This window comes from Seriola aureovittata, chromosome 1, assembly GCF_021018895.1.
Source record: "Seriola aureovittata isolate HTS-2021-v1 ecotype China chromosome 1, ASM2101889v1, whole genome shotgun sequence".
Classification (NCBI taxonomy): Eukaryota; Metazoa; Chordata; class Actinopteri; order Carangiformes; family Carangidae; genus Seriola; species Seriola aureovittata.
This window is the reverse complement of record NC_079364.1, coordinates 24,082,600-24,097,065: the sequence shown is the minus strand read 5'-3', so window position 1 is coordinate 24,097,065 and position 14,466 is coordinate 24,082,600. Positions and strand designations below refer to the sequence as shown.

The following is a 14,466-nucleotide window of genomic DNA, read 5'->3' as shown; positions in this document are numbered from 1 at the left end:
CCTGATGTAACCTAGAGGAGAACTTGGAGTATGACATTGAGGGCCCATTTGAAGGTGGCAGCATATGTTTTAAGAGGCCAGATTTGACTGAAATCAAACTACAGCTGAACTGCATACAAATAAGAACATACAGGAATATCTGCATAATCGTATCCAATGCAGTATTATATCCCTGCAATAAATCCAAGGTTTGGGAAGCTAATAAAATATTTTTTAATGTAGTTGTACCATAGAGGTTTTGATTCAACTATATGGTAATTTAAAGTATGAGACTGTAGTTTGTGGTGTTCCTGGATTACCACACTGTATTTTTTAAGGTGCTCTTATAATTGTGTCGTCTTACTCACCAAGGCTTTGTGTTGTTGGTTTACTTAAAACTCCATGGCAGCAGTGATGATGGAAGCAGAATTGGAAATGCTCCTCCAAAAGGCAGCAAAAACAAATTGTGATATTTTAGCCCAATTACGGACTTTCATGCTCTGGGATCTGGTGTGTGAACAACTCCCCTCTTTCAGCCAGCAAGCCTCTGCAAAGGCTGAAGCATCTGTATCTTTACAAATATGTCCCTTTGTGTGTGTGAATGAACTGAATTATGTTGCTGCAGCAAGTGCACCAGTAGCTAAAGAAGCAGAAATACTATATTATGCATTTGAAATAAAAGAAAATAAACTTTACTGATGAATGCAGGAAGATAAAATAAGGAATTTACAGCATTTCACATTTGCACACAACTAAAGCATTGTTTTTAGTGTAAACCTGAGTACACAGACAGTATTCTGAGACTCTCACACAGGAACTATGATGCTGACTTTTTGCATGATTTCCAGTATATTATGTTGACCACCAGGTGTTCCCACAATACCTCACCACAGCCATTTCTGCTGGATTATCATCTCCAGACTCATATTTTAGTCACAAATGAGTCATTAGCACCTTTCCTTATCTCTCACCCATTCTCTAGCCCCAGCACGACAACTCACCGGGAGTGGCCTCTGTGTACATAATTGATCAATTAGCTGCATGAGAAGGCTCCCTCACCTCCATGTGTTCCATTTTGCCAACATTTACATGTGTCAGTTTAATTGTGTCCCTATCTCCTCTCCCAAATTATTTACCTACTCACTCACCCACACTGCAAAGCTCCCATTGTCCCTAGATGACTGATAGTCTGACTGGAATGGAAATGTGTTTGCCTGGATCATAATTAAACTTTATTAACTGGGAAATGATGTTGAAGGCAAGTCCAACATCTGATCACTACAGTATTATCCTACATGGCTTCCTGGCTTCTTTTTACTAACTATACAACTGACAACTTTTACCTGTCAGCTGCTGTTTGTTGTACAGTATTGGTCTGTGTTCCCTGAAGTTTCAGCACAGTGCTGCAGTCGAATTAGATGTGAGTCCTAAACATGGACAGACATAGAATCAAAGCCAAAAGATATCCCCAGATGGAAACTGCCAAAAACAAAACAATTGTAGAGAAAATGATTTTGTGTCAGTGGCTGACTTTTTACAATGCCCTTTTTTTCCCCATAACTATTATAAGCCATGGGTCTGCTGGCCTGAGGTCCGTTTCGAGTGGGTTGACTGGGCATGAAATCAGACTGGCATAACCCTCCTCTGCCATAGTGGATTTACACGATTTACATACAACAGTCTTTTGATTGTGCTGGACCACCAACTAATCCTTTGTTCCCATGAGGGCTTTGCTGTACTCTGTCCACTCTGTGTCTGATACAGACTTGTACTGCCCTCATGTGGTGTAAGGGCATATTACATCTTGGTAGAGGAAATAGGTGGGCTGCCTGTTTGTTGGTGCTGATTCACAGAAGTGTTAGAAAATAGAAAGTAAATATTATCATCTGTTGACTATGAATTCACCCCTTAAGGAAGGGGATATTAAAGCAATCAGATTATGTAAAAATGCAAAAATAGCAATTTATGAAATTGTGTTCAAGAATCCACAATTATTTCACACTAAATTACATTATATTATACTGTATACAGTACATTGACAAAATACAAATGATATATCGTAGTTTCTAATTGAATAGTTAATACATTAAGTAGCTTACTGTGCTAATAATAAACTCAGTGATCAGTTAAACTTGCCCTCTATATAGATCATCACTTTTATTCATGTTTTTTTTCTTTTAATGATAGAAAATGTCATTCGGCGTGTACCCTCCAGCAACCACAAGGTGGTGGTAAATCACTGACACTGAGTTAGATTCGTCTTCTTTACAAGTCCGACCTGTGGCTTCTGAAACATGGGGCAAACGTGTCTTCTTTTTTTCACTGAAAATAATAGAGAATACTGTTTTTATTTATTTATTTTTATCAGCCTTGCGGTGTTACATCTTAATTTGAATGTTGTCATGGTTTGAACTCATGCGCCATCTTCTCTACTAGTTCAAGAGATTGGAGAGTACAATTTCATAGTTCTCTTAGCTTCAGAAATGAAAAATACACACATTAAATAATGTTTGTTTCTGGACTGGCTCTTTACAAAAGCCTCCTACTAACCAGGCATGGAGTCATTTTAATTTCAAAAAGAAAAATGGTTTTGTTGGCTTATCTTCTCTGTAAGAAATACAGAGAAACTCATCCCCAGTCCTCACAGAACAGTTTGCTTTTGCATGAAATGAACATGATGACACATCATTATATATTTACACTACAAAAATGGCCAATAACAGCTTCAAAGAAAAATGTCCTCAGCCAGAATATGAAACACTGAGATCAGTTTGTTCCTGACTGTAACTCACTGGGAATGCAGGACATCCTTTGTGTGTCCCGTTTCCTCCTCTGTCCAAGTGTCCTTGAGCAAGACATGGGCTCAAACCTGCTCAGGGCTCCTCTGACTGAACGTCACCCTCAGTCTCCGGAACACAAATGAAAGTGAGTTATGATCTTTGTTTGACAGTTATGTGAGGTGGAGATATAACATGTAGAATCATATACTTTTAAATGTCAGCATGTACCGTAGTATTAGTAGCATGATAATATTGCATAGCTACACATAGTAGAGTGGTGACGAAAGTTTTGATATTATGCTTCACAGTGAATTTAAAAAAAAAAAAGAAAAATGCAAATATCACTCCATATAAACCTGCAAACTGTAGTAGATCTGGTAACATATCAGAATTGGGAAAGTGATATTATCATGACATTAATTTTTATTTAAGTCCACACTTAAGTACAGTATAGAACTGTATAGTACAGTATAATATAACTTAGCATAATCGGATATAGTATGGTAGAATATAGGAATCAGTACTGTATTGTACCATACCATATCACATCTTGTATAATTATAAACTAATAAACAAAAAGTATGGTATTCTTACAGAAAATTCTGCTTTTATAAATTCAAAGGATTAAAAACAAATTGCAACTAGAATGACCATAAATTGATAAGTAACCATAATTATTTTATATTGGTACTTTAAAAGTAATGTAACAATATGCTGTATAATTATAAAGAATATAATATATCATGAAATAGCGTAGTGTTTACTCAAGCATACCATAGCATGATAGTATTGTACTGCATGTGTGTAGCCATGCCTTTCCTCTTACAGTTAGCTGAGGATGTTCAGTAATGACTGCAGCTAACACAAGGCCATAGAGTTTTGGTAGTGTGTGTGTGTGTGTGTGTGTGTGTGTGTGTGTGTGTGTGTGTGTGTGTGTGTGTGTGTGTGTGTGTGTGTGTGTGTGTGTGTGTGTGTGTGTGTGTGTTGTAATACATGCGGACATTAGTACTCTCTGTTGAACACTGGAAAGCTAATGACATGGACCACTGTCAGATTCATGCCCCCATCACAAGCATCCAGCCATCAGGGTTGAAGCTAGGATCTGCCCATTAACACGGAGGCCGCAGGATGCAGGCTATCCACACCAGGAGAGAGAGCGAGCCTGACACAGAGCAGGTCCCTCTCCCACAGCACGCTCAGCAGCCTGCACTTTCCAAGGACATTACGGCTCCATTCCACCAGCTCTCCGGTGGCAGGCTATCATTAGTCCGCTTGCGAGAGCCCAGAGAGGTGATAGCAGGGGAATTGTGGGCTTTCATATCCACAAGCTGGTCCACAGGATGCCAGGCAGAGTGTGGTAATTTAGCTCAGAGGTGATGGAAAATAGTGGGTTAGTTTAATGACAAGTTTGTGTGACCATGTAAAAGCACTCATCAGAGAGTGGGCGATAGAGAGAATGGGTGAGAAGCACCAAAACGAAGAGAGAGAGGGGACTTTGTGTGTGAGTGTGAGTGTGTGTGTGTGTGTGTGTGTGTGGGTGTGTGTGTGTGTGTGTGTGTGTGGGTGTGTGTGTGTGTGTGTGTGGGTGTGTGTCCTTTTCTTATTAGAGCTCTTTTCTTTTTCTACTAGTGTGCCAACTTACATACAGATTTTCACTGGATTTTATGTTTATTTTGACAACAAATCAGTGAGATGTCACAGATAAAGTATGAACTTTAATCCTACTACATTTTCTTCTTTCAATTAATTTATTTAAATGATTTCCAAAATTGAAGATTCAAAGAGGGACTGAAATAACGACAAATACAGGGTTTATAATCCTCTAAAATAGTGTTATACAAAAACTAATTTTGTACCTTGCGTCACTTTATTTTACAAATAAATTCAAATATACCCTAAATATATCGAGTACATAGTTTGTTAAAATTAAAGAGTCATAATTTCAGGATTAAATGGGCATGTGGTTAGCAAAGCTCTTTTTCTTATTATATTTTTACATTGCAATAAAACTTATAAATATAAAATGAATGATGTTAATGGGTAGTAAAGTCTATAACTGTATATACGCCCAGACTATCCCACAGGCAGCACTTCATACCATAAAAACTGTGTTTCTGTGTTAATTGTCAGATAATCTTTGGCAATCTATATCAAGATAAAGTATAAAGCTTACAGATACAACTGCAAATGAATAAAGTCACCATTCATAAATGTTAGTGTGTCCTGTCCCAATGCAGTGTTTATTCATGCATCTAATTCACTTTGAATTTCATCCCTAAGAAAAAAAAAAAATCAATCCTCCATCTCTGTCTCCCTTGGCAACAGGTTATAATCCATAGTTACGAGGAGCGGTTGCTAGGTGCGTTGCTGAGATACAGACCCTTCTCTCCACTGGCGCTACGTAGGAGGCCAGCGGGTCCTTGATGATGGCAGAGAGATGAGGGACGGGTGAAAGGATGACAAGAGACAGGACAATGAGGATAGGAAATAGACACACACACACCTGACAGAGGCTGTGTGAGCAGAGGCCCAAAGAGAGCACAGAAGAAAGGCTGAAAATGAGAGCAGAGAATAGAAAGTAAACACAAAAAAAGATAATGTAACAGTCTAAGTGGGCAATCTGCACACCTCCATTTGCACGCAGCTACATTTTAGTGTGCCTGTTTCTGCCTGTGTTTGTGTGCATCCGTGTCTGTATGTGTGTATTTGTGCTGCACATGAAAGACAGAGTGACAGTGGAAAAGAGGGGAAGATGGGGAGTCTACTTTGACTCCTTGAAAAGTCTATCGTGATAAAAAAAAAAAAAAAAAAAAGAGAAAGATAAAAAATAAGCTGCACTGATGACTTCAATCACCGAATCCTTTGTATACAGGCTGTTTTTCCTGGGGAGTGGGGACAAAACTGAAGAAAAAACACATGGTAAAAAGGAAACTTTGAGTATAGCCAGCTTTTCCAAGTTGTCTTCTGTTTGACGCAAGTGACACACTGGCGTCGTGATCACCATGTTTATAATATGCAAATATTATACATATATGTTTTTTTTTTATGATGAGATTCTTTTAAAAAAATCTCATTTTTGGATACGTTTGACCTGTTAGATGTCTCCACATGCTCCCACAGATGTCGCACGCAGAGACAGTAACAGCTCTCTGTTTATTAGTGCTCATGGTCATATAACCACCTGAGTTACACAAGCTGTCATTTTTTTTTTTTTTTTTTTTTTTCAAGGCTGATCCGATTAGTATTGTGATGATAGAAACCCACGGGAGTACTTACTCCTCACGAGTTTCCTTGTTGGTAGATGGAAAGAGTGTTCTTTGGTGCTGAAGCTGCAGGAGCAATCTGCCGCTCCCAGCTCCGATTATCCCCAGCCTCTCCCCCAGGGGGCAGTAGCAGCGTACACACAACCATACGACACACTCTGAGATCAAAGGCACCGAGCTTCTGCAAGCCAAAACAGCCACCATTGCCCTCTCTTCTGTCTACCTCAGGACAAGTTTTCAGCAGTTTTTTTTTTTTTAAGGGATATTAACATGATGTCATAGAATGAGAAACCAACCTCAAAAGGAAGTCTTTCAGATTCCTTTGAATAGGCAGCGCGGCTGTACCTCTGCCTATCGCCTCTGACAATGTTATTAGGAAGATAATTCTCACAAGCAAATAAACAGTGTGTAACACCCCTGTGAGTTCTCCTTTCAGGTTGGGTTATTGTGTGTGTATTTCACTGATATTGTGTCATCTGGTGAGGAAGTAAACATCTGGGTTAGTTGGAGGTTAGGCTTTTTATTTTGTGTGAAACTATAACTGAAAGAGTTTATGGATGATCACAGGCAACACTTTACATTCAGTTCAAAAATCAACTTACATCTGTCACTGACTGACAGTGTTTAAAATATAAAACTGTACTATCATATGTGTAGCTCACAAACATCTAATTTTGTCAGAGTTGATTGAATTTCTTATCTGCACCCTCACGTCTCTGTTTTACTTAATTTCATTTAGGACTTAAGTAATTAAAGAATCATAAGAAAAGACGTTGAAAAGTACTTAAAATGCCCTACAATTTGTTATTATTAATGAATGAATTTGAAATCTCAATTGTTGGCTGCCTAGTGTGATTGCTTTGATGTCTTAATGTACCCAAACAAAATCCAAACAAAAGGAAAGGAATTAGAAAAAAGAGAGAAATTAATTAAGTTCCTATTAGTTAGTGATTTGTACTTTCTGACTGAAAAAATAATCATATTAAGTAAAAAAAAAAAGAAAAAGAAAATGTTAAAGTACAAGGATGGCAGAAGACTGTTTTATAACTGTTTAGTAAACGGCTTTCACTGTATATTACTGAGTAAAGATGCATTGTAATTGGTAATACAAATAGCTTTGGATTAAACAATAGATGGACCTCTGGCTCAGTGTCTGTCCTTCAGCTCAGCAGCCTCTTCATACTGTAGGCTTTGCTTTGAGCAGAGACCCCTGTTGGTTGATTGGAATGACTTCCCTAATTGGATTCAATTCCTAATTGAAATGTAATAAAAATGCATCAGTAGACGTGGCGCCAACAATTACCTCATGCAAATCTCTTGATGAATTGACGTGAGGGGCGTAATTGCAGCTGTTAAAAAAATGCATTGATTTCTCCTGGAATAACATCAATTCAAATCAGTTCACGCACACGCTTCAGCCTGCGTACGGAAAGCATTTGTCACCGCTCAGTGTCCCTGTTTGGAGGTATACAGAAAAAATGGAAACATCTGCACCCTTTCACGTGGGTACGTCAGATTGATTGGGCATGTGAGACTCTGTGTCAAATGTGCTACATCTATGCATAAGCAATAAACTATTCTCAACACTTGGAGGAGGGAAATAAAAGAAGAAATGACTTTGTTCTTTGTTTCTGTTTTCATCGAGGTGGTGCACGGGTTATGACTTCCTTTGGTTTGTAGAGCAAACATATTCTGCTGGGGATGTGCGACGGAAACACACACACACACACACACACACACACAAGGTCGAAAATACAGTTGGAGAAAAAGAGAAATGAATTCAGATACGCGCAGAAAGGAAGTATGCAGGCTTTGATTCTTTCCTCCACCAAATGAACATTATCCGTCTGTCTGTTGATCGGGGGTGGCAGTCTAGAGAGAAAGGGTTAAAGCATCTTCTGAGTTATTGCCTACCACCGTAGTCATAGCAACAGATTAATAAGTACCTTCTCTGATCTTCCTCTGTTGCTGCACAGGTTGCTAAGATACAAATAGCATTCTGGACCCAGTGGACTGAACTGCAAACATCTTTTGATAAGAATGAACTTTAAGGATTTAACAGTAATGTGGAAAGCAAAGAGCCCTATATGTACAAAGGAAACTAAAGGAGAGAAAAAAACTCCAGTATTACACCTACAACTATAGCGATTGCATCTGCCACATTTGACCTACCCAGGCCGAAAAGGAACACAGCAAAACAAAATTGAACACTTGCTAAATCCAGCTACCTCATACCTCGGAGGCTAGTGGTTGGCCCATGTCTAAAGGTAAACGGGCCAATCAGCTTTGGAACAGAGTGACTGTTCCTAGACGCGTGTGCGAAACCAAGGGCAAATTAAAGCATTGCCTCCGAGTTGCATCATTCTCCCCTCACAGCTCTATTAGTAGGCTAGCCACAATGTCTCTTTACGAGAGCTACTCTCAGAGCAGAATTAGGCACACTTTCCCTGCAGTGATATGTCTTTTTATGAACCACATTGGCATCATGTGTGCCAGTTCCTACAGCAACAAACCACAGTTGAATTAGTGGGAGAAATACACCTCTGGATACCTCTATTCCTTGTAAGGTGACATAATAGCAAAGCAGGAGATGAATGTAGAATTTTTTAATGTGATTCCGACTTGATGAATTTCTCAGACATAAAGATAAATGAAGATGAGAATCAGATATTAAGAATCAGTGATCTGAATACCGATTCATAAAGATAAGAATAGGAGGTGTCCTCACCTTTCTGTTACTATCTCAACTTTTTATTTTTATTTTTTTGCCCTTTGCTCATCTCTTTTCCCATCAAGTAATAGAAGCTGAAAAGTGCATTGATTCAAAAAGACGGACAATCCACACTGACACAACAGACGAACAAACAAACGAACAGCTTGACTGGAGGAAGCTGTGAGGCCGCAGTGGGGAGCGCTGAAGTCGTTTTTGATGATAATGCTTGATCCCTCTGTTCTCTCTGTCACTCGGCCTCACGCTTTCACTTCAGCTCAGCTCAGCTGTCAGCCGGCAGTGGCTACTCACTCAAGAGCCCGTGCACACGTGTGAGATCATGCACACGCACCCTCACGCGGTATCTAAGGGCGCAGGTTTACGTGCATGCTTGTACATTATTACAAACATGCGATTGAACATATGATATGATAGTCTGATAAAACGTGTGTGTGTGTGTGTGTGTATGTATATATCATGTCTCAGAAATTGGTAACTATCCATGTGTGGTAATTTGGCACGCTTATAAGCAGCGATAATTGTGTATTTGTGTGATTAAGACAGTAATCAGAAAATAATGACACTTCAGTGTGATTTATGAGAATGGATGAAATTTCCCAGCTGAAAGGTGGCAGGTTAAACAACACTGACCTGCCAAATACCAAGAGAGATTTAAACGAAGGCCAGAGCTAATATATCACAGAAACAAAGGGGGGAGGTGGAGAGTGGGGGGTGTGTGTGTGTGTGTGTGTGTGTGTGTGTGTGTGTGTGTGTGTGTGTGTGTGTGTGTGTGTGTGTGTGTGTGTGTGTGTGTGTGTGTGTGTGTGTGTGTGTGTGTGTGTGTGGTGTGTGTGTGTGTGTGTGGTGTGTGTGTGTGTGTGTGTGTGTTGTGTGTGTGTGTGTGTGTGTCACAGAGCTTTGGACAGCATGGGGTATCTGTGGGTCACATAGACCTTTTTAAGACAAGAAGGGATGTTGAGGTTACTTACCACTGAAGGGTGAAAAACAAACACCCACAAAAGATGCTCTTGGTTTATTAAAATGATGCACAATGATGTTCCACAAAAGTGATTTCCCATTTAAAGTGAGAAAAAAGAATCACCAAAATTTGCAGTTGCGTGGTTTGTATTATTCCGCATACATCTACAGATGAAAGCAACTCCCTCTCCAATACTGATTAAAGGCTCTTCGCTCCCACCGGGCTCCACGCTGGTTTGGGTTCATTCAATCTTGGCCTTGATTACTCGATTGGACTCATTGATTGAAGGGGAACTTTAATGACCTATTATCTCAAGTGTTAATCAGGTGTTGACAGACAGCTCTCTGTGGGACCGGGCAGGGCTGATGGCCAAAATGGACACAACTTGCTGGACTCCTGCCATTGGGACAGAGTGCAGATGTGCTGCCCGACAAGTTTCCCTCTGGAGTGCAGTCTGTGCACCGCGGTGACATCATCTTTTCTCTCAGATGTTTTGGTGCCTTTTTTTTTTTTTTTTTTTTTTTAACACACTCATTCTCACCCGCTTTATCTTCCCTTGTTACAGTTTTACCACCCAGTGAATTACCTCGAAATGAGAGACAAAGGAATTGCGATATAAAACTGGAGGCGTGTACGTGATCTCTGTGTTCTCATTTCATTCTGTATTTATGGAATATGTGCAGTTGGTAAAGTTATGTAAATTCAGAGGAACTATGTTAACATTGCACAATACTACTCGATGGAAAGGCCAGAGGTTTTAATAGGAATAAAGTCTGCTGCATTAAAGTGGGTTACTGATTGAAGTTTGGAATGAAATTACTTTCCAAATGTGCATAATGCCATTATACATGTATTTTTAGTCATTTTTGGTATTTTGCTGGTATTTATCTTTAAATATAATGGTCGCCATGTGTGGTTTTCTTTGTCAGGTTGCTATTGAAGAATAAATTAAGTCCAGTTTATGTTCAAGTAAGAAATCCTTGAAATTGTAAAGCCTTGACAGTAATAACGAACTTTCACATTGTAACTCAAAGTGTTTCATTTTTTCTTCTCGATATAATTCTCTGTAGTTCAGGTGGTCGGGGTGGAAGACATAGCAAATACACTTCCTGCTCTTCCCATGCAGAAAACAGCGTGGACAGACTGTTACATGTCCAGGTTACACCTGTCTGCATCACCTCCTGTATCCCCCACCTGTAATCTCTTATGTCTCCTCCTCCCCCACGTCTCCCACTGCATCCCTCACTTTAATTATCTCCCTTTTCAATCCCAGCATCTTCAAGTCTCATCAATGCTTCTTAATTTCCATCAATACCTCTGCAGCCTAAGCTCTCCACACCTGTCCAGTCACCATGGCAACCTCACCTCTGACAACAAAGAGCTCTGTAAGACATGGCATGCTGTATTCCCCTTGATTAGATATTGATTAAGCTTTTGTAATACATAATAGGATCAAAGGGATTGTGCAGCTTTGCTTACCCAGGTCTTCTTCACACTTTCATTTAGTTATAATCTTTTGTTATTTAGGAATCTGCATGTTAAGAGGGACGGAATCGAAATTTGCCACCCTTTGTCATAGCCATTCAGAGGCTCCTTTTGGGACTTGGAGATGCACAAAGACCTTTTTTTTTTCTTTCTCATAATTTTTTTTAAAGTATATTTTTTGGGCTTTTTATGCCTTTATTTAATAGTATAGTGGAGAGAGACAGGAAACGGGGAGGCAGAGAGGGGGAATGACATGCAGCGAAAGGCCTTCCGATGCGGGATTCGAACCGGGGCCAACTGCAGCGAGGACTGTAGCCTCTACACATGGGGCGCCTGCTTAGACCACTACGCTACACGATGCCCGTTTCTAATAATTTTAAAAAAGAAGTGGAGAAGAAAAAGCAGAAAGATGCTTCTATGCAAATCTACAATTTAAAGAGTGTTGACAGCACATTCAGTTTTATGAGTGGCGTAGCTTATACTTGATGTTTGCAACATGTTTCCCATTAAAGGACATGTTAATAGGCCCGTTGGAGTGTGCAGAGGCTACCGAATGCTTGAGTGTCCCTAATGGATGCATTGATAGATTAATGGACGATAAAAGTCAAATGCTAAATGCATGGTAAGTGACAAGTGATAAGTCAATATGGTAAATATTTGTGTAGGGCATAGTTAAGAAGTTGAAAGGCTATTATTCACGATTACCTACAGACAAGTCATTCCTTGGTATAATGAGGCACATGGCAAGAATTTAAAAGCTTAGGAAAGTAATGGTCTGGAGTGCATTTCTGTCAATTACATATTAGTGTTGGCTGCAAAAGAATCGGCAAGACATGAGGAAATTGACTCACTTCATCATAAAGCCATTAAATTGGTATTTTTAATCAAACGTTCCATGTGAGGAAAAAGAGTAAATGTTGTCATCTGTTGATAATGATGCGTGTTCACAATAATCATGTTTCTTATCTTTAGCTGTCAGATTTCATCTAAGCTACAGTTTTAAAAATGTTTAACGTATAATACAGAGTTTAGACAATAAAATCTTCTATCACTAAGGGCTAGTAGTATTTTCGGTGCCTTAAAAAAAAAAAAAAGAAGCAAACTCCAAAACTCTGCATGCTTCTTGATGTAGCCAAGTCACACACTGCCCTTGACACAGCATGTACATTTGTTGATGTGAATGATGTGATACTGAAATCCTGAAGACACTTGCTGGAGGACGCCAGAAGGATTGAGGCTGATCTTTTTAACACCAGTCTTTTTTTTTTCCTCACGTGTATCTGCGTTTTCAGCCGCAGTATATGAGCCTCGTAAGACCACACCATCCCAATCAGCGCCACCAATAAAGTAAATACACACAAGACACACTTGAGCCAGACAGGAGAAGACTGTGTGTTTGTCAAATTTACACTGAAGATTTAGAGGGATACAAGACTGAGAGAAGTGAGAAAACCGATTTTTCCTCTCCCACACTTAGAGAGTATAGGGGAGTCAGAATTGAGGATAAACTCGGGAACTGCAAAGAACCATGTTTGGAACAATCTGACCTTTTTTTAACAACTCAAACAAGGATAAAGACAACAAAATGTAATAACTTTCCCCTATCCAATCCATACTCCATGATTATCCCTCACTCCAAAACATTGGAAAAAATGGAACCGTCAAAAGAGTCTTGTTGTTCCATTTTCTTTCCCTTGGCCCCCCTCTTCGAGACAAACAAACAAACCCCTGTTAGCACATTTCATCAGCTTTAGGGGTTACAGAACAGATTGAGTATCGACAACGGTGGCTGTCGAGGCTTATGGCTCAAAGGCAACAGTAGAGGAAAATCTCAGGGGTAGGAGATGCAATCGAAAGGACCAAAATAATTCAGCAGGACTCACTCGAGGAACAATCCAGTTTGTCATGTGGAATCATGGATTGTCTGCCGCACAATGAGAGAGGGTCCCCGGAGACTCGGCTCGGGAGTCAACATGTGAATAGCCAAGAGTTAGCGCCCCAACCGGCCCCTCTTTTCCTTTTTATCACCTGCAAATTCAGCAACCATAAATCTGTTTCCACACCAATGCTACTGCACAGACGCACCAGAGAGGCCCATAAACAAGAAATGATGTTTGGTGTCTTGGGATGGTTTGGTCATTGATGGTCCCTCGGGTGTCATACTCTATTCTCGGAACAATTACTGTCAGGGAGTTGTGATGTTTTCCTTCTGTTGTGATGGGCAGTTGTGGTTGCTGGCCATTTATGAACCATGTTGATTTGCAAAGAAACAAGTTAGAACATCTCACCCTTTGTACACCGGCGGTTTGGGTTAGTTGTGTGACACAATATTATATTGGCTCTTCCTTCCACTGTAATAGGCTTTGAGGCATCTGGTGACTTTCGAGGGTTAATGAGGGAGGAGGAGACTCAGGGCCATCAAAAGGACACTGACCACAGGCTTCAATGTGACCTGACCCTCCTTACCGTAACGTCTCTGTCAATAAAACGCAGCATGAGGAAAACCTCTGATTAATCGATTGACGTCCTGCTTCTTATTCACAGACGATAAGCAGCAGCACCCAGTGTTCCTGATTTTGTTTCCACTGTAACACCTCCATGAGACAAGAGCTGAATATCCATTTCCCTTTAATCAATTCACAATTTATTCCCCTCCCTCTTCCAATCTCCCTTCCATTTATTATGCATTATTCGCCCTTTTTAAACGATTTTCTACTAACCATCTCATCTAATTTGGTATTCGGATATGGTTAGCGCTGTTAGCTCAATTAATACAATGACATGTCCTAAATGCATTCTCTCCACAACTCAAGTGACAAGAGGACACTGAACATTTCACATCTTTGCAAACAGGGTCATACATGCACGCCAAGGTAAATCCAAACCTTTAGGATTTATTTAATCAGGCTGTGTGAATGGATAAAAACGACAAAGCAGGCTCAATCTTCTACAGGACTGTGCTTTATTTTAGTCTAAGCAGAATATAATGAACTAGAGAACTACAGAGTTCAGGAGCACTATGGGAGATATCACCCCGAATCAGGGAAACGGACCCGAGCCAACGCTAATTCAAATTACATCTCTGTTTCAAAACAAAAAGAAAACAATAACTCAGTTTGTTCAAGTCAAATAATAAGAGTAATGGTTCTTTCATTCATTGTGAATATAAATACCTAAAAAATATTATGATAAACAAATTTTGCATGAGAACAAATGAAGAGGATGAAATTAGATAGTGAAGCTGGGAATGTAATGATTCATGATACAAAG

General features: G+C 39.7%; 1 long non-coding RNA gene across 2 annotated transcripts in view; it reads left to right on the top strand.

The window, feature by feature from the left end:
- Positions 1–14,466, top strand: part of LOC130168419 (uncharacterized) — a 79,722-nt gene that overhangs the window by 38,177 nt on the left and 27,079 nt on the right. The window contains exon 4 of one of the 2 annotated variants that reach the window (XR_008827446.1): positions 5,085–7,576. The exons of the other annotated variant lie outside the window; for it this stretch is intronic. This is a non-coding gene — a long non-coding RNA (uncharacterized LOC130168419). Of the gene's footprint in view, positions 1–5,084; positions 7,577–14,466 lie in introns of those variants that run through there. 2 annotated transcript variants of the gene reach the window in all.